Source organism: Papio anubis, chromosome 10, assembly GCF_008728515.1.
Source record: "Papio anubis isolate 15944 chromosome 10, Panubis1.0, whole genome shotgun sequence".
Taxonomy (NCBI): domain Eukaryota; kingdom Metazoa; phylum Chordata; class Mammalia; order Primates; family Cercopithecidae; genus Papio; species Papio anubis.
This window is the reverse complement of record NC_044985.1, coordinates 106,661,238-106,686,227: the sequence shown is the minus strand read 5'-3', so window position 1 is coordinate 106,686,227 and position 24,990 is coordinate 106,661,238. Positions and strand designations below refer to the sequence as shown.

General features: G+C 41.5%; 1 protein-coding gene across 2 annotated transcripts in view; it reads right to left on the bottom strand.

Annotated features, from left to right (window-relative positions):
* The window catches only part of ACSL3 (acyl-CoA synthetase long chain family member 3), an 80,633-nt gene extending 60,529 nt beyond the window's left edge, over positions 1-20,104 (bottom strand). Inside the window, exon 1 of one of the 2 annotated variants that reach the window (XM_003908002.5) lies at positions 19,785-20,104. The gene's annotated coding sequence lies outside the window, so the exon portion shown is untranslated. The remainder of the gene's footprint in view (positions 1-19,784) is intronic. The other variant, XM_009183174.3, reaches the window with a different exon arrangement.
* Positions 20,105-24,990: the final 4,886 nt, after the last annotated feature.

Below are 24,990 nucleotides of genomic sequence, written 5' to 3'. Positions count from 1 at the left end.
TACTGAAAAAGATAAGAGTCATTATTGTGTGCAGATAAGTGCCTGTCTGACAAGAAAATCTGCAGGAATCATTTGAAAAATATCCAACCAGATGCAGAATTGACAAAGATAATTGGATACCAAATAATAAAAACTGACAGTTTTTTAATATACTATTAATCACCAGTTAGAAACTGAAATGGAAATATAGTCACAATAGCAAAAGCAAGTTTGAAATACTTCACGTAATATAGCATTCATATTTACATATGGGTGTCTGTGTGTGTAAAATGCTACTGACAGACACACACACAAAAAACCCTGAATATATGAAAAGACAGACTTGTTCCTGGGTAGAAAGGATAAATGTAATTCTGCCAAAATTAACCCACAAACCAAATGCAATCCCATTTAAAATCCTACTAGGATTTTTCTTACATGTTTGTTTTGTATGCTTATGTGACAATTAATTCTAATATTTATCTGGAAGAAAAAACTTTGAGAAACAGCATATTTAACGCACATTTGCCCTATTCTGTATCAAAACACTAATTGTTTTAATACAGAATTTTAAAACCAGAAATAGTCATGGGACTTACATATATGGCAATAGTGACGCGGCAGTTGCACAGCATCAAAGAAAAATTTTAACCGAGGTAGTAGCTGAATTAAATCCTGGAAAGATGAGAAGCAGATCCCTGAAGCAAACAACCAGCCTAGTAATACCTCTCTTCCATAGCTCCCATATTCCATAAATAGAAAAAAAAAAAAAAAAGGTTTATTATTGGTCTTTATTCTGATTCTGAAACAGTCTCCAGTGATGTCAACCCACAGTCCACATTGCCTGGCCTACGACTGTTGGGGAGGGAAGCACTGGCTCTGTTTCACATATGTGATGCTGTTCTGTCCCCATCTCCAACCCCGCAGACTATGGCAAATGTGGCCATCCACAGGTATCCAGCAGACCTGTGACCAGTGAAGCCTGCATCAAAAACACGGATGTGTTGGTCCAATCATACTCTTCTGTTCAAAACTTGGAATGGGGTATGGAATTGGAGAGAGACAGAAGCAGCTAAGAAGACTGTCAAAATAAACTCATCTTTCAAGATTCAGGATAAGTATAATTACCCACAGACAAAGCCGAATCAATCTCTCCAGACTCTGATTCCTCTTTCACTCCTGCCTAACAGGGAGGCATGAATGAGCAGAGCGAGTAATCACAAGTAGCCTGAGATCGCTGGAACACGTGAAATATATGGGGGGAGTTAGCAATGAAAATGTTGTAGATAGGATGAGATCGGTTTTCAAGTAAAGCATTTAACCAATTTTTTTTTAATTTTTTTTATTTTTTTGAGACAGAGTCTCACTCTGTCCTCCAGGCTGGAGTACAGTGGCACCATCTCGGCTCACTGCAATCTCCACCTCCTGGGTTCCAGCGATTCTCCTGCCTCAGCCTCCTGAGTAGCTGGGATTACAAGCGCCCGCCACCACCCCCGGCTAATTTTGGTATTTTTTGTGGAGACGGGGTTTCACCGTGTTGAACAGGATGGTCTCAAACTCCTGACCTCAGGTGATCCACCCGCCTTGGCCTCCCAAAGTGCTGAGATTACAGGTGTGAGTCACCGTGCCCAGGGCTAAATGTGTTTTTTTTTTAAGAATGATTACTTGGGGTCAACACAGAAAATAAACCAAAAGGGATTCCAAGTATGTGGTTATTACCACAGCCCGAGTGATGAAGTGCAGAATTTAAGGCAGTAGACGCAGAAGAAACAGGACCAACTGCAGAGGCTTCTCTGAGGTAAAATTAGTAGGACCTGTCAGGTACGATGTATAGAGTAAGAGCTCTGAAAATTAAAGTCTACATTTTCAGAATGAAAGAATGGTGGCGTGTAATGAGGAGTACAAGAAGAACAGACACAAATATGAGCACATGAATATAGGACTGGATGTTAAGTTTGTGGGAAAGACCAGAAGAGAGATTCAGTATATTGTTAGAAATACAGGGCTGGGGCTCCAAACAGCTGAAGATGCAGACGTCACAGTCATCACTGATTCTATTCATAGAACACAGAATTCCTCAGAAACAGTATGTTCAGTTGTAGAATACAGGATTAAGGGCAGATGCCAGAAGAACCAACAAGAAAGGTAAAGGAACAGGAACCAGTGCCCTGGAAGCCAAAGACAAACACAAAGGTTGATGAGGGTGTTGTCAGGAGTGTCAACAAGGCAGGGAAGGCGACAAGCAGCAATGACATTAAAGTACAGCAAGTGGATGGCCTGGCCTGAAACAATCCATCACTTTCCTGCCTTCATAATCACATAAATTTTTAAAAATTACATTAGCATATATTACTCAACCAGTTAGTTATTCAAGTACATATTCATCAACAGAAAGTCTATTCTTCAGGAATTCCTGAGCTTCCATTAATAAGTATATACTGGTCATTTTGATGTGAGATTGTTGGCCTTCCAAAAATTTTCTGGTAATATATTCAAAACTTTCAACTCAATTTAATAAATGCTTACTCAGTATCTCATGTCCATTACTGTGCTAGGTGGCAGAGATGCAGAGACTGATTCATTCATGCAACAAATGTCAGTGTCTCCTATATGCTGAGCACTGGGTGTGTAGCAGTGAATAAAGCACCATATCTTTCTTTCTAGTGGAAGAATAAATTAAACCTACTCTCCCTGAAGGAGCTCAAAAGAAACACATTATGTTCTTGACTTATCTAAGAAAGACAGAAAATATAATTATTTAATAAAACTATTTGAAATTAATAACAAGAAACAAAAACTGTAATCACCTATAGTTAACATGCCCGTACTCTGGCATCATATAATATAAATAAACTTTATTAACTTAAATACACATACATAGAGTCAGCTCCCAATTATCCACAGGTAAATTATCCATGCATCAAGGACAATTCCCAAATAGTGACTCACGATTCTGGGTAGTGTACCATCCAAATTTCTAGCATGTAATCTTCTAACACATGATGGAGTATAATACATAGGCATTACATATGCCAGTTTCACACTATGTCCACCACTCTCCCCAGAATCATCAATGCAAAGAACAAAAACTGTTACATGCCTACAAAATCATTTCTGAACTAGGTATTTATAAAGGTATAAGTGTATATGTAGCAGTCACTGCAGTTAGTATCTAATAAAAACAACAAATGCCAATATAGATGTTTCTCACCAAAAAAGTATATCTACGAAAGTGCGATGCTTTTCATTCTTGATACCAAAGTTCAGATTTACATAAACAGGCCCTCAGTATTCAACTGATCCTGCCTTCATAGAAATTTCCATCTGGGTTATCATCTGCTCCACTTCTTCATTACAAGGAAAATCACAAAACTAACTTTTAAAAGACACCCTCTAAACAATCTAACTACAAAACCATCTCTTAAGTTCAAAACTCCAAAACTACTCTTACCATAACCAGTCCTATTCCACACCAACTCTTTCACTACAATCCTTTGACTTCATCCAGAACTCCAAACCCCTTGATCTCTCCACCGTCTTTCTCAATCTATCAGGCCTCCCGCTGCCTGCTCTCTATTGTTAACTGACTTATCCTGTAACACACTCTTTCAGTTCCCCAAGCATCCCCATGTGTGTTCTTGTCCCACGCATTTATGCTTGGTATGTCCCAGGGTTCCATCTCCAATACCCTCCTAACTCAGAAAAACTATGCTCTACCCAGAAGTAAAGGAATATAGATTTTGACTGAACTCTCTCCATCTATTTTTACCTCCATCCTTTTTCTCCCCTCTTCCATCAAGGCTGGGTTAGATGTCCTTCCTCTGAGCTTCCAAGACATGTCAGGCATACCATTAACATAACTTATTACAACTGTATTTTACTTAACTTTGCTTTTCTGTCTTCCCACAATAGACTGTGAGCTTCTTGAAGCAAGGACTTTTTATTTCTCTGCTTTCCTAGAATCTAGCAGAGTATGTGATACACAGCGGGTATGAATAAATGTATACTTTTATAAATACTCTTATATTCTATAATTTAAATAGAAAGAAAGTATTTTAAAGCCATAAAGTAGGGTCAGGTATGGTGGCTCATGCCTGTAATCCCAACAGTTTGGGTGGCCGGGGCAGGAGGAATGCCTGAGTCCAGGCGTTCAAGACTAGCCTGGACAAAATAGATCTAGTGTCTACAAAAAAGAAATGTTTTTAATTGGCCAGTCATGGTGGCACACGCCTGTAGTCCCAGCTACTCGGGAGGCTGAGATGGGAGGATCACTTGAGCTGGGGAAGTTGAGGCTGCAGTGAGCCACAATTGTGCCATGGCACTTCAGCCTAGGATTGAGATTCTGTCCCAAAACAAAACAAAACAAAACAAAAAAAACCATAAAGCAACAATTAGCTCTTGCTCAAACATCTGTTGAGAAAAGCTATCCCACATGAGGGTAGGGAATGGGTACCAGAATCAGAACTGCTCCTATGATTTACAAATCACACACTATTGCTCCTTCCCCTGCTTATTAATCCCAACACTTTTATACTGGTGAAACAGTCCAAACTCTAGCTCAAATGTCACTTCTTTTATGAAGTCTTCTAATATCTGCTTGCAGTCCTCTAAGAACCCAAAACACTTTGAATATACCTCTACATTAGCACTTTTAACTATGGATTGTATGTTTACTGTTTTACTTTCTACTTCAACAAAGTAAACACTCTAATGATGCATCTTTGAAATATGAATCCCAAGAAACCTACAAGGTATTACCTAGCATATGTTCAATAAATTTTGGCTGATTTTATGAATAAAATTTTAAAACAGGGAAAAACAAAAAGAAACATCACCCAAAAAAACCCAGCAATAAGCTAAGGAATTATGTCTGTGCTTGTGACACTGAACTGGACAACCCAAAAGAGGAGGGGAGCAGGGGCAGAAACTCTGGTCAATATCAGCTCATTCAACAACCAGTCAAGCAGTAATCACTAAGGCCATCTATGTTCACAGATGCGATCATTTCTACGCTATAACGTAATGTAATTAAAGAGGAAAGAAGCCTCACCAATAAGTCATCTGCCATAGGCACTTCTTTCTAAAACTGCCATATGAAAGTTAATACCAACAAGGTCAAATTTACAGAAATTACTCCTATCATTTTCTAGGAACCAAAAGGAATACAGAATGGGATATGAATCAATCAGTGAAAAGCCAAACCAATGAATTTTTTTAATTTCATTGAATAAAAATCAAGATTTCAACTGGCACTATACAGATCAACTCATTATTATCCTGATCTGAATCATGACGAATAGACATGAGGTTCCTCCCTCCAACCCACCATTCCAAAGGTTTTTACTCAAAAACAAAAATCCCATTCCTTCCGTCCCCAACCTTCTTGATTTTATCAGTGATAAAATTAGTGACAAAGTTTTATCAGTGATAAAAACTTTGAGACATTGTATTATATAAGCTAATCCTCAGAGAGTTCGAAGGAGAAATTTTTAAAGTAACAACAGGTACATTTACTGAGCATTTAATAAGTGCCAGACACTTTTCTGATCACTTAGCATATATTATCTTTAACATTAGCAGGTTATACATAACACAAAAAAAGTAAATCAAAAGCTAAATTTTTACAATTATTCCTAACTTTACCTCTCTAAATTTTCACATAAGTGAAAATTTTTAATTCTTCAACTCATTTTTTACTTTCTTTTTTTTTTTTTTTTTTTTTTTTGGTAGAGACGGGTTATTGCTATGTTGCCCAGGCTGTCTCAAACTCCTGGCCTCAAGCAATCCTCCCATCTCTGCCTCCTGAGTATTGGGATTCCAGTAGTGAGCCAATGTAATTTAAAAACTGTAAATCTATAAATTTTCTATTCTTTCTCCAAATCCTTCAGTAGGATATATCCAATAAGCAAAATTATTGCTTTTTATTTAAATCAGGTCTATATTAAGACCGGTTTAACTAAAATAAATATTCGGTTGCTAATTTTTTTTTTTTCCAGACAGGGTCTCTAGCTCTGTCGCAGACTGGAGTGCAGTGGCTTGATCACAGTTCACCGCAGCCTTGAACTCCCAGGCTCAAATAATCCTCCCAAGCAGTTGGAACCACAGGCACACACCACCCCACTCAGTTAATATTTTTTATTATTTTTATAGAGACCAGGTCTCCCTATATTGCCCAGGCTGGTCTCAAACTCCTGGGTGCAAGTGATCCTTCCTCCTCAGCCTCCCGAAGTGCTGGGATTATAGACATTAGCCACTGCGCCCAGCCAAGATTTTTTTTTTTAATTATACAAAATATTATTCGTATGAAACAACATCTTTCTTTTGGTTTTCAATATATAAATGCAAGTACAAGGCCGGGCGCGGTGGCTCACGCCTGTAATCCCAGCACCTTGGGAGGCCAAGGCAGACGGATCACCTGAGGTCAGGAGTTCAAGACCAGTCTGGCCAACATAGTGAAACCTGGTTTCTACTAAAAATACTAAAAAACTGAGCCGGGTATGGCGGTGCGCGCCTGTAATCCCAGCTATTCGGGAGGCTGAGGCATGATAATCACTTGAACCTGGGAGGTGGAGATTGCAGTGAGCCAAGATCACATCACTGCAGCCCAGCCTGGGTGATAGTGACTCTGTCTCAAAAAAAAATAAAAAATAAATCCGAGTACAGGTGCGATGCAAAGACACACTCAAACTAAAGGGCACAGATATAAGTACAACTTCTCTGTAATTTTTATTAAGAGCCTTTAAATTTTTCATATCTTTTGACCAAACAATTCCACTTCTGTGAATATTTAACGAAGAAAAATTTACTTGAGAACTTCCATTTGCTATTTATAATAGGGGGTAATGAAAATATGCAAATCTAATAATTGGGAAAGGGTAAAGTACTTTGCATACATATAGTAGATTATTACACAACCACTAAAAATATTTTCAAAAACATTCAATAACATGGGAATTGCTCGTAATATGATAAATGAGAAGAAGTAGGTTAAATATTAAATACACACAATACATTTCCACTTTTGTTAACATACACACGAACAGATATCAGGACTGAAAGCACCTCAGCACTGGCTACATCTAGAATGTAGAATTTATGCTTTTATATATTTTCCAAATCTTCTCATCAAATATACATTAGAAGAAAAACTTAAAGCAAATATATAAGTCCATTATAATTTCTACAAATTTATATAGCAACAGTATTGACATGCCTGAAACACTAGGTCAATTTATGATCTTTTAAACAAGAAATTGAATGGTAAACTTAGAGAAGACACTAAAAATATTTCTGTTCAAAACATACAACTCTACAGAATTCTGAAATAATATCCAATCTAGCTGAAAAGTTTCCCATTGGCCTTAATAGATGAACGATACCAAAATCGACATAAAATATGATCAGGTATATTGTTATATTTATAGATGTTTTAATACTGCTGAAGATAATTTTGGTAAATTGTAACATTCCTAATCATAAAATTCAAATCATAAAAAGTTAACTTTCCAAATTCTGAATTCTGTAATAATAAAATTTATACTTTTCGTAGTAGTTGAGGACCAAAGAAGCAAACTGACTAGATACAGATATTGCTTACTAGTTGTCACAGTCAAGCCTCCAAGTTCCCTAATCTTCCCAGTCTACTCTCAATGGACGGCTTGGTAAGCGACGGCTTTATTTTTATTCCTGTCTCATGCGTGCTGTGGCCCATTTATTTTTGCATCTAGTTTCATCCCAAAGGGCCTCTGCACAAACTCCTGCCCCTCTGGCCTTCCTGTGGATTTTTCCCAAAGCCAAGTCACCATCCCACCCCACCCCACCGCTTCAAGCCTCTGCCTAGAAAGCGGCCCAGTCGCCCCACCACCACACCATCCCACCGTCCCACCACCATCCCCCTTCTCCTAGATCAGCTGGATGCCACTTCCTCAGAGAAGCCTTTCAAGACAGCCTACTCCCGCTCCCCACCCTTGGCACCCTACAACTTTGCCTTCACAGGACCTATTGCAGCTGTAATTTAATAACTACTTGTGGAACTGCTTAATGTTCATCTTCCCACTCTATGCACCAGGGAAGGCCCATATTTGTCTTATTCATCACTCTATCCTTGGTGTCCACTAGCAAAGTACCTGGTGGGAGCATCCATCACACAGATGGACGAACAGATGGACGGATGACAGATGTTAAGAATAATAATTTATTTAAATTTTCCTAAGATACTTTTATTTTCTTTCTATAAAAAATATGTAATTGTCGGCCGAGCGCACCTGTAATCCCAGCAGTTTGGAAGGCCAAGGCAGGTGGATCACCTGAAGTCAAGAGTTCAAGACCAGCCTGGTCAACATGGTGAAAGCCCGTCTCTACTAAAAATACAAAAAATTAGCCGGACGTGGTGGTGGGTGCCTGTAATCCTAGCTACTTGGGAGGCTGAGGCAGGTGAATCACTTGAACCCAGGAGGCGGAGGTTGCAGCGAGCCAAGATCGTGCCACTGCACTCCAGCCCGAGCAACGAGAGCGAAATTCCATCTCAAAAAAAAAGTAATTGTCTTAGTACTATTATCTATTTTATAACGTTGGGCATACCTGTATTCTAAATTGCGAACTTTTCCCTGTTGAGCATTTGCCCTACTTAAGTTTTTCCTTAGAATTATACACCTTTTTTATGGTGACTATTATGTTCCCAAAAACAAGGGAGTCGGGGGTAGGGGGAATGCCACAAGAGCAGCAATGCCACAGATAAAGCAGAAAAGCAAAAAATAAATAAATAAGTAACATTCACATCTGTGGTCCTAAAGGAACAAGATTCCTATCATTAGAAAACTAATTCAAGCCTTAAAAATGAACAGAATGAGAATAGGCTGTTAGTAACCCCACAACCCCTCACCCACTAGACCTGCTCTCCCACCCCATCTTGGCCACCAACTCCCTTGTGGCTTCTCCTGCCCCCTGAAAGCCTAGTCCCAGGAACCAATGTTTCTGTGACAACCATGTCCTTCCTAGAGGACTCCCGAGCACTCACTATCCCAGAGCTCTAAAACACAACAGCTCCCTGCAGATTCACTGCATTTTCTTCACTTCTACCCACAAGGCTGCCAGCTGGAGAGTTACACAGCCAGGACCAATGCCACATGTTTGTGAGACCTGGCCTTAGCTGAGGCCTCCGTAGACAATGCCTACTGAGAAGCACTCTCTTCCCTAGTGAGAAGTACTTTACATATCTTTCATTGACATCTCACTTTGTTCTATAAACATCTAAGTCCAGAACTTTGTTCACTCTCTGCCACTCCCTGATCTCACCATCGCCTACCCAGATGACCCCTCATCTGGCTTCTTTTGAGTAGATCCCACCTATCCCACTTGGCATTTTTAAAAATAAAATTTTTTTAATTGAATTCTCCTTTCCACATCTTCCACCGTCACTCTGCTTTTCACCTTTCCCACCTCAAACGGAAAGCTGAACCTTCCCATTTCTAGAACCTACTAAAAACTTAAAAGTATTTAGTAAAATTCCCTTCACTTTATCCTGCAAAGATCCAGTCAGTTGCCAAGTCCTGATGGTTCTGCTTCCTCTGTCATCCCCGACCTCCTGCCCTTTGTCATGCTTTTCTTTGTCAGTTCAGGTCCTTACTCCTATCACCTGGTAGAATTCAACTGTATCCCTAGTTACTCCTCTGTCTCTAGTCCCCTCTCCCCCTCCTCCATCAATGCATCCTTCATCCACGTTGCCAGCGTGACACTGCCACTCCCTTATAACCCGTATTTCACATCAATCCTCTCTTCAAGAATCTCAATTCCCTCCTCACTGTCTAAAAGGCGGGGAAAAAAAGAAGGAATAAAAAAAAATTCCAAACTCGTCTGCCAAGTACTTAAGGCTCTCCACAACTTGAAGTCAGCTTACTTTTCAACTCTCACCTTCCAACTCTTCCAAGAGATTTGGAAACTTTCAACTTTCTACTTCACACACTACATACAAATCAATTCCAACCACCTCTCTGCCTCCTTTACCTGTCTTTTCTGCCTTTGCTCACTTTGCCGTTAGCTCTACCTGGAATGTCCTTTATTCTGCATACATCCAAAGTCTAGTTGTCTCTTAGCATCTATATTGATTAGGCATTCTCTGATACCCAAACCTCCACTGGCCCTAACCCCAGCCTGAACTTCTCTACTCATCCGCTGACCCCTTAGGGCACTCTCTTACGACACTCGTTTTCTTTTGTAATTATTTGCTAACCAATTGTACATCTCAATATAGAATGCTTGTAAGCTCCTAACATCAGAGAAACAGTTCTGCCTCATCTTTCACTCCATCTACTTACTGCCCACTGCCTCTGAGATGATTTCCATGAGAATCCTGTTTATTGAGATGTCAAAAGAGGAAGAAACTCATGCAAATACCCCAGTGAATTCCAGGTAGTAGACACATCAATGAATACATGGGGAAATGCACAAAGCTAACCGATAAAGTAAAAGACACCTAAAAAATAAATATGCCATGGGTAACAAAAATCCTGAGTCAAGAAAAAGAGGGTGAAAAGGAGGTAAAAAAGAACAGTGATGAAGAAGCAGATCCTTTTCCATCCCCCAAAAGCAAGAAAGGATTACAGAACAAAAAAAAAAAAAAAAAACACATACCAGAAGTCCAGTCAGACTAAATGGCAGAGACAATGCCATACCACCAGTCTCAACGGCAGGGTTACAAACAACTTGGGCCAGATCTTCAAAGCTCTTCCTGCAACAACTCACTCTCTTCATTTGCTAGCTGCTAGTTCTCCCTTCCTATTCCTAGAAGCTTTAATTCATTCAACAACTACTTTCTGAGTTTAATCAATAAATAAAGAGGTTATGCTAGGTCTTAATTGTTTTTGTCCTCCAAATCAGTGTTCCTTTCTTCCCCACGGGATGTGATTTATCCTCACAGCTTCCTGAGTCCTCCTAAGCAGTTCATGGCTCAGTTTTATTTGCCAGTCTTCCAAACTCCACCGCCCCCTGGACATCCTATGTGAATACCTTCCTCACAAATCTTTCTTCAGCTCTAACATTAGTCTCATTTTGCTCAGCTGACCATTCCCTCGCTACTTTGGCAAAGCATGAGCTCTCTGTCCTCTATACTGCTCATCTAACATTTACAATATCTCCTCCGTAACTTCATATGGCCCAAAAACCCTTGTCCTTACAGAATTAATATTTCCTAGTCCCCTTTAAATAACATGTGTCTTTATTAATATAATGGGTTCACTCACACACTGGATTCAGAATGTCTTGTTGCCATTTATCAAAAAACTACTTGTGAAGGGCAGAGAAGGGACAAATAGGAAGAAAGAATATACATAGGGAAAACAGGAAAAAAGGAAATTACAAGACAAGACAGGGGAGCCAGAGAGATGAAGAAAGCAACTAACGTAAGTCATGATAACTTTGTGAGGTAAGAATTGAAATATTTATGTTACAGAAATTGAAATGGAAGGCTGAGAAAGGTTAAGTCACTCGCTCAAATTTACCTATCAAGCTTTACATGCACGGACGGCAATGGTTCCTTGGTTCCTTCTCCATCAACACAAGGTTGATGATATACTTAGAAACATCATCTGAATCATTATCAGGATCATATTACAAAAGGTATTTAAAACTAACAAGAGTAGACCCTTGGTAATTATCTGAGAATTTCACCACGTCAACCCACTTTCAATGTGCTTTATACATATTTCAAAAAAAATGAAACAGGATAAATCTTAAATTTTTTTTTTTTTTTTTTTGAGACAGAGTCTCCCTCTGTTGCCCAGGCTGGAGTGCAATGGTGTGATCTCCGCTCACTGCAACATCCACTCCTATGTTCAAGCAATTCTGCCTCAGCCTCCCAAGTAGCTGGGATTACAGGCACCCACCACCACACCCAGCTAATCTGCATTTTTAGTAGAGATGGGATTTCGCCACATTGGCCAGGCTGGACTCAAACTCCTGTCCTCAGGTGATCCGCCGGCCTCAGCCTCCCAAAATGTGGGGTTAAAGGTCACCATGCCCAGCCAAATCTTAAATTATTGATGTTAAGATATAACAAAATCTAGTTAACGTCCCTCAACTTACAATTTGCTACAGTTTACAATATCTCTTCCCAATCTCCACTAGCAAACAGTTATAATACATCAGACATTTCCTTGAATCACAGATGTATGGGTTAAAATGCTGCCTCAAAAAAGAAGGCAACACCACAAACTGAGTAGACTTAGAAAGAAAATATTGCATACCCTAACAAGAATACTGCATACCCTAACAAGAAATAAAACTAATAAAAATAGTTAATATGTATTGAGTAATGATTATGCCACTAAGTCACCTCATTTGAATCTCACAACAATCTAAGGGTAGATTTCTATTATTATCTCCATTTTACAGAAAAAGAAATTGACACAGAAATTAAATACGCTGACCAAAGACACACAGCTAAAAAGTAGAGCCAGGATTCAAATCCAAGCAATCTTAACTGTGAGCCCATGTTCCTACCCACCAAACTGCAATGAAAAAAGTACACTACATTTAGAGGAAAATATTTAAAGGAAACAAACACTAAAATACAGAATTAGCTAAATCAAATGTACATTAACACAGAAACATTTCCCAAAAGAAAGGGTACACGTGAATTATCCCTACAGTCATGCAGGGAATTAGAAGTAAAACAACATGTATCTGTAAAATGTGTACTAAGATATTTCTCTATCTTAAGATATTTTTATTTAAAAAAAAAGCAAAGAAAGTTAACTAAAATAAAGATTACTAAAAAGAGCCTTAGAGAAAAAGTGCCCATTATAGTTTTATACTGTAAGTATAATGGACAAAGAATGGTACCTTAGGTCAAATAGTGAAAAGATTAGAGGAAGGCCGAGATAAAAATGTAAAGAATAAAGAAAAAGGAGCACAGGTTAACTACAGCGCCAAAAATTAAAAAAGACAAAGATTTGTGTTCAATAATACTTACGGTAACAATGTTTGTAATAACAACAACAACAAAACGGAAACAGCCTAAAGGTCTATCAACAGAGCAAAGGTGAAATAAATATTGTATAGACCTAAAATGTACTAACTTGTCACAGTAAAAATAAATGACATAAATCGACATGAGCCTACACTGATGAAATGAGCTGAAACTCAATTCATGAAACCACACTGGTAAGTGATTTTGAGTGGGGGTAAAATAAACAGCATGCTGAACAAGAATAGATGCAGTACCATCTATATAAAGTTAAGAATACACAAAACAATACTATACACTGTCTAAGGAAACACACGTGTAATAAAGCTGTAGAGAAATACACAGGAATAATAAACACCAAATTCAGAGCAGTGGTTAACTGTAAGATCTAGGGGAAAGGCATGGGTTTCTTTAAGGTGATTACATTTTATGAAATATTTTTCAAACATACAGAAAGTGTGTCTATATTTTAGTTAAAAGACAGGAAAAGAAAATGGAACTAGCAGACTATGGGATCCCAAATTCCTTTATATACCAATCTAAAAAATCAATGATAACAATTCCTGTGAAGGAAGGTTAAAGGGGAAAGCATCCTGAGGAATTATGTCCAAAAAGAAAATTCTAGGCATGGTGGTTCACATCTGTAATCCCAGCACTTTGGGAGGCTGAGATGGGCAGATCACGAGGTCAGGAGTTTGAGACCAGCCTGGCCAACATGGTGAAACCCCATCTCTACTAAAAATACAAAAATTAGCCAAACGCGGTGGCAGGCACCTGTAATTCCAGCTACTAGGGAGGCTGAGGCAGGAGAATTGCTTGAACTCAGGAGGCAGAGGTTGCAGTGAGCAGAGATCACACCACTGCACTCCAGCACAGGCGACAGAGCAAGACTCTGTCTCAAAAAAAGAAAAAGAAAAAGAAAATTCTAGTTAAATTCTATCCATTTCCTTATGATTTCCGGGGGGGTGGGGGTTGCAGGGACAGTTTTATTTGGGGCAGCAACTTTGTGTAATTAAACCAGACATAAAACTGCCCCTAAATGTCATCACAGCTCCTTTCCCTACACAATGATGACATCAGAGGTTAATATGAACTTCAAGTGAACTGTTACTGCGGGGAGGAGATGCAGCATCCAGGTTAAGAACACAGACTCTGGCCGGGCGCGGTGGCTCAAGCCTGTAATCCCAGCACTTTGGGAGGCCGAGACGGGCGGATCACGAGGTCAGGAGATCGAGACCATCCTGGCTGACACGGTGAAACCCCGTCTCTACTAAACAATACGAAAACTTAGCCGGACGAGGTGGCGGGCGCCTGTAGTCCCAGCTACTTGGGAGGCTGAGGCAGGAGAATGGCGTAAACCCGGGAGGCGGAGCTTGCAGTGAGCTGAGATCCGGCCACTGCACTCCAGCCTGGGCGACAGAGCGAGACTCCGTCTCAAAAAAAATAAATAAATAAAGAACACAGACTCTGGAACCAAACTGCCGGGGATGCAATTCAGCACACATTTAGCACACAATCGCCCAAGTCACTTAAATTGTTCTGTGCTTCAGTTTCCTCATCCGTAAAAATCAGAATGATAAAAAGAACCTATTTTCCGGAGGGCGCGGTGGCTCAAAAACCAATCCCAGCACTTTGAGAGGCCGAGGCAGGCGGATCACGAGGTCAGGAGATCCGCCACCATCCTGGCTAACACAGTGAAACTCCCGTCTCTACTAAAAATACAAAAAATTAGCCGGGCGTGGTGGCAGGCGCCTGTAGTCCCAGCTACTCGGGAGGCTGAGGCAGGAGAATGGCGTGAACCTGGGAGGCGGAGCCTGCAGTGAGCACAGATCGCACCACTGCACTCCAGCCTGGGTGACAGAGCGAGACTCGGTTTCAAAAAAAAAAAAAAAAGAACCTATTTTGCAAGGCTGAGATAAAAATTAGAACAGCATTTGGCCACAGTATCCTATAAAGGTGTCAGCTTTTATCCTTATTCCAAAGACTGTTCATTCAGAAAAACAAAAACTAGGCTTTGTATCCAAGTAATATAATTAAGTTCAATTACTTTCTGCATCAAATAGGAGACAGAAAAGTTGACCATGACAGGACAGTGGAAAATGTGCAGCTTTTCATGGCTTGAGCAATCAACGTTAGGATAGTAAGATAAGCAATTTTTTATTTTTCTAACAATATTCTTTGGTAGTGTTCTAACATCTCCAATGCGTACACATCTGTGTACATACACATACACACACACACACACACACACACACACAGAGGATCCAAAATCAAGGTAAAACATTCTATTTCTTGGCTCCCTGTTGACCTGGCAAAACTCCAGTTCATCTTGGAAAACCTAGTTCCGCTATCATCTCCACCGAGAAGTCTCCCCTTTTCCTTCCCTACTCTGTGCCCGCTCTGCACTTTTTCTCTATTTCCTAACAGTTTCCACTGCTGCACTGATTATACCATCCTGTAATATATTTGCTCATATGTCTTCTTCTGTTGCACCATGCTGTAATTTGTTCATACACCTCCTTCCTGTAGTGAACTGTGAGCTCCTTAAGAGCAGGAACTCACTCAATCATTTCCAAATTCCGAGTACCTTGCAAAACAGACACTAAATAAATACATGAATGAACGAATCCTTAATAACAAATACCTTCACAAACAAGCAGAAACCTGTATTTGGAGGCGACTTATCCAAAAAGTTGGTTATTTAAGTATCTTCAATTCTAAACAAAAATTAGCAGATCAATTGAAACTACCAAATCATCCAATTCTTTATCCTTCAAAATGGGAAACATCAAAAATATGTTACATATTGGAATATGTAAGTAAACATATTCCAATAATAACAGAAGCTAAACTTTAAATAAAAAGAATTAAGGCACCTATGATGTCAGGAAAACAGAAACAGTCCAAAAGCTTTTTTCTAATGAAACCAAAAATAAACATGTAAGGAAAGCATCACAGGACTTACCATTTAGAGTGTCTCCTTTTTCAAAAAATAAATAAATTACGATCAAAAGTCAGATGAAAATATATACTCTATTGGGGTGGATAAAATTAAGACTGAGCCACATTTTAAATCAATCACACAATGCTCTTGTGGCAAAGTTTTCTAAAAGACTATCTCATGAGTCAACTAAAATTGGGCTAATTTTTAGAAATTTAACAGTTCTTGACAATTTTTTGGCATTTGCTTAGGACTCCATAAGTTGCAGGCCGGTTTTCTGTCACTGTGGGAGGTGTCCCTCCTCCCAGCGAAGACACGGGCCTTAGTTGTGCTTTGGGTTCCATCCCAGCCCCATCCTTTTAGGAATTCTGCACAAACCCTTTTCTAGTCTATATTCAACCACTCCCTCTCCACGGAGCCTTCCCACCAGCATTCAAACATGCTGAAATCAAACCTATTGGAAACAGTTTCCTATACTAACTGTCTCCGTTTTCCTCACCTCCCACTGCTCCCCATTCCACCCCTACCTGCAGATCAGCATCTCTTTCAAAGGTCACCAGTGACCTCCATGACCTTCACTTTGCTAAATCCAATGGATGGCTCTCAATTCTTCTCTCATAGACGCATTCCACAGTACTGACTCATCGCCCTGCAGGGACATCTGTTTCTGGCTGTCCTCTGACCTTCCTGGCCACTCGTCTCCTTGGCAAGCACAACCTCCTCTGCCCAGCTCCATCCCAGGCCTCCTTCTCTTCTTATTGCATAGCCTCCACAAAGGCAATCTCACCCATGCCCATGGTTTGAGCTCTTGCCTCTACATGGAGGGCTTCAAAACAGTAAATGGCCACCCCAATTCTGAGCACTAAACCAGCACCTCAATAAAGGCCTCAAAGGCAGCTTCAACTGAACACTTTCAAAACTAAAGTCATGCTCTTCCCATATCCAGAACCTAGTTCTCTACCACTAAGCCCCAGCTCAGTGAATAGCACACATACCCCTTCAGTTGCACAGGTCTGAAACCTAGTAATCACTTAACATCTCTTTCTTACACTCCATCTACTATTTATCACCATAACCTGACAATTTTATATCTTCATTCTCTCAGTATTTCTGTTTACCACATATGGCTCTTAAGAGGATCAAATGAGCCAACATATGCTAGTACTTTGAAAAATAATAAAAAAAAAAACATTTAGTATTAGTATTCATTAACTGAAATCTCTTTGAAAGCAGGAACTTTGGCAAGTTCATCTTTTTCATTTATTCCACATGGTACCCCTAGGACGGTGTTTTGCATGCAGATGGCCCTTAAGTAAATATATTGCAATGTATTATTTGTATTGGCTTCATACGTGTTCAACTGAGGCATTTATGTATTTTTAACAATCTGTATTTCCCAATCCAGCCATCAAAAAATGATCTCATAAGAGGTGAGACTTGTAAGTTAAATGACCCTGTGAAGCGTATGCTACAACGGATACTTTTGATTCATTATGATGCTCCTTAATTTAAAAGTCTATCACCCCTGGCCTATCTTTCCTAAAAAAATCTAAATCCCATATTCAAGCCCAAATCTCACATAAAAGAGTCTTACTCCCTCTTACAGTTCATCTTGAGTGGGAGAAAGTATTAGAGAACTATTTAAGCTTTAAGTACCCTGAAGGCAGACAGAATGACAACTTGTAAAGTTGCCTATCTCATTTTCGTATCTTGCAACGTAGGCTGGGATGACATTCAGAGTACGAAAGACACTGTGAAATGAAAAGAATTATTGTTGCTCACAACTTCCCAAACTCTTGCATTATGTACATAACTGCAGGCTCAGATTTCAAGACTGTCCTCTAGCAAAATCTCACCACATCAATTCAAAAAACAGCTCCCTAGACTAGATTTCCATCTACATCACAATCTTGCTAACAATCCTCATTCACACAATACTTTTCCTTCATCGTACCTATCAAACTTGCAACCACTTATTCCTTTGTATGACCATTTGCTTCTGGTCTATTTTTCCCTCTAGTCACTGCTGTCTTCCCAGCACCTAATAACGTGCCTGACATATCACAAAAATTAAATGGCTCTAGGTGAGGCAATTAATCGAATGAGGAATGAAACAGTCACTTAACTGGAACCAACCAGCAGGGAAGCAAATAAGCAAATGAAACAGATCTTGAGGCTTTAAGATCTGATCCTCACCCCAAACCAGACAGAGGATGATTTTCCCCACATAAGTTGTGCGTCCTTCATTTCTCCCATTCTTTCTTTCTTCCTTCAAGGAGAACATTTTAGACTCTCAGAATATTTAAGCTTTAAGTCACTGAGTCTAAAGCCTTACAAATTCAATAGCTGAGATCCAAAGCTACGACGTGACTTGTCACCTTGACCCTTAGGTCCAATGGTCCACTCTGCCCCTACACTCAATGTCATCCTACAAAACCAGTAATTTTTATACAAACGAGAAATCAGGAAAAGTCTAGAGAGAAAACGCATGCGAGAATTACAAGAGAAGGCTTACTCATCCCCAAGTGTGAGGAACTGCACAGAAAAATGCCAGAAAACAAAATAAAGTGTGCAAAAGACTCCCATGTCACACCACCTCTCCCCTATAGTGCTCTTCTAATACACTTTCAGGAGCAACTCAGCAGCACCCTCAACTCTCAGAACTAATTTGGGGAAAACCAAAATAGGTTGATGATCATGAAAGAAGGTATCATCAAACCACAACTCTCCTGGCCACCCAGACTAAAATCCACTGTGGAAACTATTCAGCCATCCACCAAGGAGAGGCAGCAAAATATAGTGGTTAGATTTAAGAGCTCTGGATTTACACAGGCCTGTCTGAATCCCAGCTTCTTAATAGCTGAGATCTGAGGCAAGTTAATACGTCCGATCTGCAGTTTCTCCCGCTGTAAAATGGGAATAACCCCCATCCCAGAGGACTGTTAACAGTGTAAAGACACTGTACATAAAGCTCTCCGAACAGTGCGTAGCATGTAATAAAAGCTCAATAAATGTCAGCTATTTGTCATTCTTTTCAGCTATAATTTCGTTCACAAAGCCTATTGCCTTTCTAGCTTCCATATAATTTTAAAGACATTCCTCCAGCCTTTTCATTTTCGAGGGGCCTTTTATACAACAGCTTACAGGACACTTTCTAATATCAGACTTCCTGGGCAAACCATTTGAAAACCTGTGCCTCGGGCTCCTCCTCTGTGAAACGAGCCTGATAACGCCTACCCCGCAGGATTGCTAGTAGTAAGCAGTCCCCGAGTTACACAACCTATCACCAGTGTGTGATTAAAACGCACTTGGGGAAAAGTAAACCTGCAACTCTCAACCCCAACATCAGTCTTAATCCCAGTCCCACCACCACGATAGTGTCCAGAACCAATCACCAAGGTCGACCCACCTCACGCACCCGATTTCTTCTCACCCCACGCAGCAACAGCCCCTCCCGCCCCCGCCAAGCAAGGGTTTTCCGAAATCGCAGGGCTGAGTCTCCTCCCACGGACACCTCACTGCTGGGGCCGCGGCAAAGCCCCCCTAATTCAAGGAACTGGCCTCCCCACCCCGCCCCACAGCGCCGGGAGGCACGCAGTGCATCCTCCTTGCCTGGTCAGCGCCGCCCCACGCCGTTCGCTCTGCAGCTCCCGGCTCGCGTGGGCTCAGGGCCGAGGTCCCACGTCAGCCGCTTCCCGGACCCCAGCGGGCCGCCTCCCACCCTGCGCGCCACTGCTCCCGGCGCCGCGAGCTGCCCGCGCAAACACCCAGCGGCCAGGTGCGGCGCCGACGTCGGGGTCCCGGGCCCCGAGGCTGGGGCGCCCCTGGGGCCCAGCCGAACCGCACGCGGAGGCCGCACCGCCAACCGGCTCCCGCCGCTCCCACAACCCGCGCCGCACTCACCGCGACGCCGGAGTCCGGGTTCCTCCGGCCTCGGGCCCACGCAGGCCTGGCTGAGCCCCAGAGCGTTCACGCGCCGCGCCGCCGCCCAGGGACCCTGGCGCAGCCGTCGGGGCCGCACTGCGAGGGGACAAACGTCTGCGACCCCGTCCGCCACCTCTTCGTCCCGGCCCCAGCCGCGTTGACAACGGCAGTGTCGCAGCCCGGCGCCGGCAGAGCAGCGTCTGTTGAGCGGAACCGCCTGGGACGCTCACCCCCGGCCGGCACTCGTTGCATATGCAGAGAGGCTGCCGCCCATTGGCCCGCGGGCGGTGGCGCGTGCGGGGCTGGGCCTATCGAATTCGGGCCGGGGAGCGCGGTGCTGGCGGCCAGGGGCGGGGTGAGGTTACTACGGGTCATTCCGCGGAGCCGCCGCCGACCGGACCTGGCTGCAGTCTGCGCGGGGCGGGGGCGGGAACGGGGTCGACCGGGAAGGACGAACCGAGGGTGGGGGAGGGGAGCGGGGATCTGCGGCAGGGACGTGGGAGGAGAGGCCAGCCCAGCAGGGTCTGCAGGAGCTGCGTCCCTCCAGGAAAAAAACAACCCCCCCCCCCAAAAAAAAAACAAACAAATTACAGACGCACAATTACTGCTGTACTGTATAAATTTCAATATAAATTATGAAACAATATGCATATTCTTTTTCGTTTTTAACTGGATTAGTTATCCTGTTCTTCCACAAATTGCTGTCAAATCCTGCCAAATAAAATGGCTTTTGGAACTGCCTGGGGCAAGAAGAGCCTCAAAAACTCAAAGCTTATCCATTATCATTTCTATTGTTTTGGCCTTACTTAACCTTGCATATAACCCGTTTTCCCCTGAATGCACTCACTCACCATGCAAATTTGCTATTTCTTTTCAAAAAATAAAGTTTACTCCAAATTACTGTTTTTGAACGTTCTTAGGAATCCAGTGTTTCTGTATTTTAAGGAGTTTGCCATTGTTTCTCGTTTTAGACACTAAACAAGGAAAAGAAAGCATCCAGTGCAGGTAGACTGCCTCCCCACAGACAAACAAAAAAAACACACGCACACTCACACATGCACACACACCCCAAAACACAAATGATTACATGTAGTATAACTGCATGTACTATAAGAGAGAAGACTTTCATTAATCCAGTAATAGTAGGATTGGTCTCTTTTTTTTAACCCAACATATTGTTTAGTTTGCCTGTGAACTTTTCCTTAAGTAGGTGAAAGGTTGCCTTCCTGAGCCAGCCTCAGGCTAAAGCAGGGGCTCATTTCCCAAGAGAATCTCAAAATCAGAAAGCCGCCAGAACTTGAACTAGGTGGAGCGATGATGCACCAAGCAGAGAGCTCACTCACCGTGGGCCCAGGGCCAACTGAGAACCTGAAGGGATGGATACCTGACTCAGGCAAACTGTTCTCCCATTTTAAAATATGGCAGTTCAGTTGCTCATTAATCTGTTGAAACCTTATCAAAGAATACATCCTGAAGATAAGTAGAATGCAGAATTTCTTATCTGAAAAGACATTCGCAGTTCTGCAGAGAGAAGCCGGCTTTAGAAGTGGTACTTCCAGAACCACGAAATCCTCTAGAAAATACTGGTTTTCTTCCAAGAGAAGAAAACTAACATTGAACCTCTTTAGCTATCCGTAAGCCTAAAACAGACTAGAAGAATTCCAACAATATCTTTCTTCATTATCTCTATATTATGGAACATATATATTATGGATATGGACCTATATTTAAAAGAAAATAGTCCTGGGAATTAAAATTCTAAATTCTCATCTTGTTGGCTGTTTAACACTTAAGCTAAGTAGAAATATATAGAGATACTTCAGAGATATTGTGGGTTTGGTTGCAGACCACTGACACTTAAAGGGAATATCAAAATTAAGTGAGTCACATGAATAGTTTGGTTTCCCAGTAAATATAAAAGTTATGTTCGCCGGGCATGGTGGCTCACGCCTGTAATCCCAACACTTTGGAAAGCCAAGGCAGGCGGATCACCGGAGGTCAGGAGTTCAAGACCAGCCTGATCAATATGGTGAAACCCTGTCTCTACTACAAATACAAAAATTAGCCGGGCGTGGTGGCATGCGCCTGTAATCCCAACTACTCGGGAGGCTGAGACAGGAGAATCGCTTGAACCCAGGAGGTGAAGGTTTCAATGAGCCAAGATCATGCCATTGCACTCCAGCCTGGACAACAAGAGTGAAACTCCATCTCAAAAAAAAAAAAAAGTTATGTTCATACTATAAAGCGTGCAATAGCATTATATTTAACAAAACAATGTACATATCTTAATTTAAAAATACTTTATTGCAAAAAAATGCTAGCGATCATTTGAGTCTTCAGCAAGTTGTAATCTTTTTTTGCTGGAGGAGGGTCTCATCTCAGGGTTGATGGCTGCTAACTGATCAGGGTGATGGTTGCTGAAGGTGGGGATGGCTGTAACAATTCCTTAAAATAGACTACAATGAAGTTTGCATCATAGGTTGACTCTTCCTTTCACAATTTCTCTGTAGCATGCAATGCTGCTTAATAGCATTTTACCCACGTTAAAATTCTTTCAAAATTGGAGTCAATTCTTTCAAATCACCACGCACAGTGGCTCACGCCTGTAATCCCAGCACTTTGGGAAGCCGAGGTGGGCTGATCACAAGGTCGGGAGTTCGAGACCAGCCTGGCCAACATAGTGAAACCCCATCTCCACTAAAACTACAAAAATTAGCTGGGCATGGTGGTGCACACCTGGAGTCCCAGCTACTCGGGAGGCTGAGGCAGGAGAATTGCTTGAACCTGGGAGGCGGAGGTTGTGGTGAGCTGAGATCGCGCCACTGCACTCCAGCCTGGGCAACAAAGCAAGACTCCATCTCAAAAAAATAAAAAATAAAAAAAATCCTCTCAAACTTTGCCACTGCTTTATTCACTAAGTTTATGTAATATTCTAAATCCTTTCTTATCATTTTAACAATGTTCACAGCATCTTCAACAGGAGGAGATTACATCTTGAAAGACCACTTTGTTTATTCATATGAAGCAACTCTTCATCCGTTCAAGTTTTATCATGAGACATGGCAATTCAGACACATCTTCAGTCTCCACTTCTAATTCTAGTTCTCTTGGTATTTCTAACATATCTGCAGGTATTTCCTCCACCGAAGTCTCAAACCCCTCAAAGTAAACCATGAGAGTTAGAATCAGCTTCTTCTAAAGTCCTATTATGTCAGTATTTTGACCTCCTCCCATTAATTATGAATGTCCTTAGTGGGATCTAGAATGGTGCATCCCTTCCAGAAAGTTTTCAATTTACTTTACTCAGGTCTGCTGGGCATGGTGGCTTACGCCTGTAATCCCAGCACTTTGGGAGGCCAAGGCAGGCAGATCACAAGGTCAGGAGATCGAGACCATCCTGGCTAACACGGTGAAACCCCATCTCTACTAAAAATACAAAAAAATTAGCTGGGTGTGGTGGCGAGCACCTGTAGTCCCAGCTATTCGGGAGGCTGAGGCAGGAGAATGGTGTGAACCCAGGAGATGGAGCTTGCAGTGAGCGGAGATCGCGCCACTGCATTCCAGCCTGGGTGACAGAGCAGGACTCTGTCTCAAAAAAAAAAAAAAAAAAATTTACCCAGGTCTATCAGAGGAATCACTATGGCAGCCATAGCCCCATAAAATTTCTTAAATGACTTGAAAATCGAAACTAGTCTTTAATCCATGGGCTGCAGAATGAATGTTGTGTTAGCAGGCATGAAAACAACATTAATCTCCTTGTACAGCTTCATCAGACTTCCTGGGTGACCAGGTGCATTGTCAATAGTAGTAATATTTTGACAGTAATCATATCTTCTGAACAATACTTCCAAAAATGTGCTTAAACTGTCTGATAAACCATGCTGAAAACAGATGAGCTGTCATCTAGGCTTTGTTATTTCATTTAAGTTTAGCATAATTCTTCAGGACCCTAGGATTTTCAGAATGGTAACTAAGCATTGGCTTCAACTTGAAATCATCAGCTGCAATAGCCCCTAACAAGAGAGTCAGCCTGTCCTTCATAGCTTTGAAGCCATGCATTGACTTCTCCTCTCTACCTATGAAAGTCTTAGATGGCATCTTCTTGTAATATAAGATTGCTTTGTCTACCTTGGAAATCCGTTGTTCAGCGTAGCCACTTTCATCAACAATCCTAGCTGGATCTTCCAGAAAACTTGCTGCAGCTTCTGCATCAGCACTTGCTGCTTCATCTTGCACTTTTATGTTATAGACATGACTTCTTTTCTTAAACCTCATGAACCAAACTCTGCTAGCACCAAACTTTTCTTCTGCAGCTTCTTCATCTCTCTCAGCCTTCACAGAATCCAAGAGAGCTACGCCTTGCTCTGAAATAAACTTTGGTTTAAGAGAATGTTATGGCTGGTTTGATCTTATATCCAGATCACTAAAAGTGTCTCCATATCATCATTAAGGGTATTTAGCTTTCTTAAGCATTCACTAGAGTAGCACTTTTAATTTTCCTCAAGAACTTTTCCTTTGCATTCACACCTTGGCTAATGGCTTGGCACAAGAAGCCTAGCTTTCAGGCTGTCTGGGCTTTTGAACATGCTTTCCTCACTAGGCATAATCATTTCTAGCTTTTGATTTAAAGTGAGAGACGTGTGACTCTTCCTTTCACTCGAATACCTAGAGGCCATTGTAGGGTTATTAACTGGCCTAATTTCAATATCCCTGTGTGTCAGGGGATAGAGAGGCCCAAGGAGAGGGAGAGGGTGGGGACTGGGGTTGGGGAGGGGAGGTCATTAGAGGAATCAGAACACACACATTTAACAATGAAGTTCACCATCTTATATAGGCATACTTCAGATCAGGGTGCCACAAAACAATTACAATAGTAACAACAAAGATCACTGATCACAGGTCACCATAACAGATATTAAAAAAATGAAGAAGTTTGAAATATTGCAAGGATTACCAAAATTTGACACAGAAACACAAAGTGAGCTGATGCTATCAGAACAGTGGTGCCCATAGAGTTACTCAATGCAAGGTTGCCACAAACCTGATATGGTTTGGCTGTGTCCCCACTCAAATCTCATCTTGAATTGTAGCTCCCATATAGTCCCCACATGACATGGGAGGGACCTAGTGGGAGGTAAATGAATCATGGGGGCAGGTTTTTCCCGTGCTGTTCTTGTAATAGTGA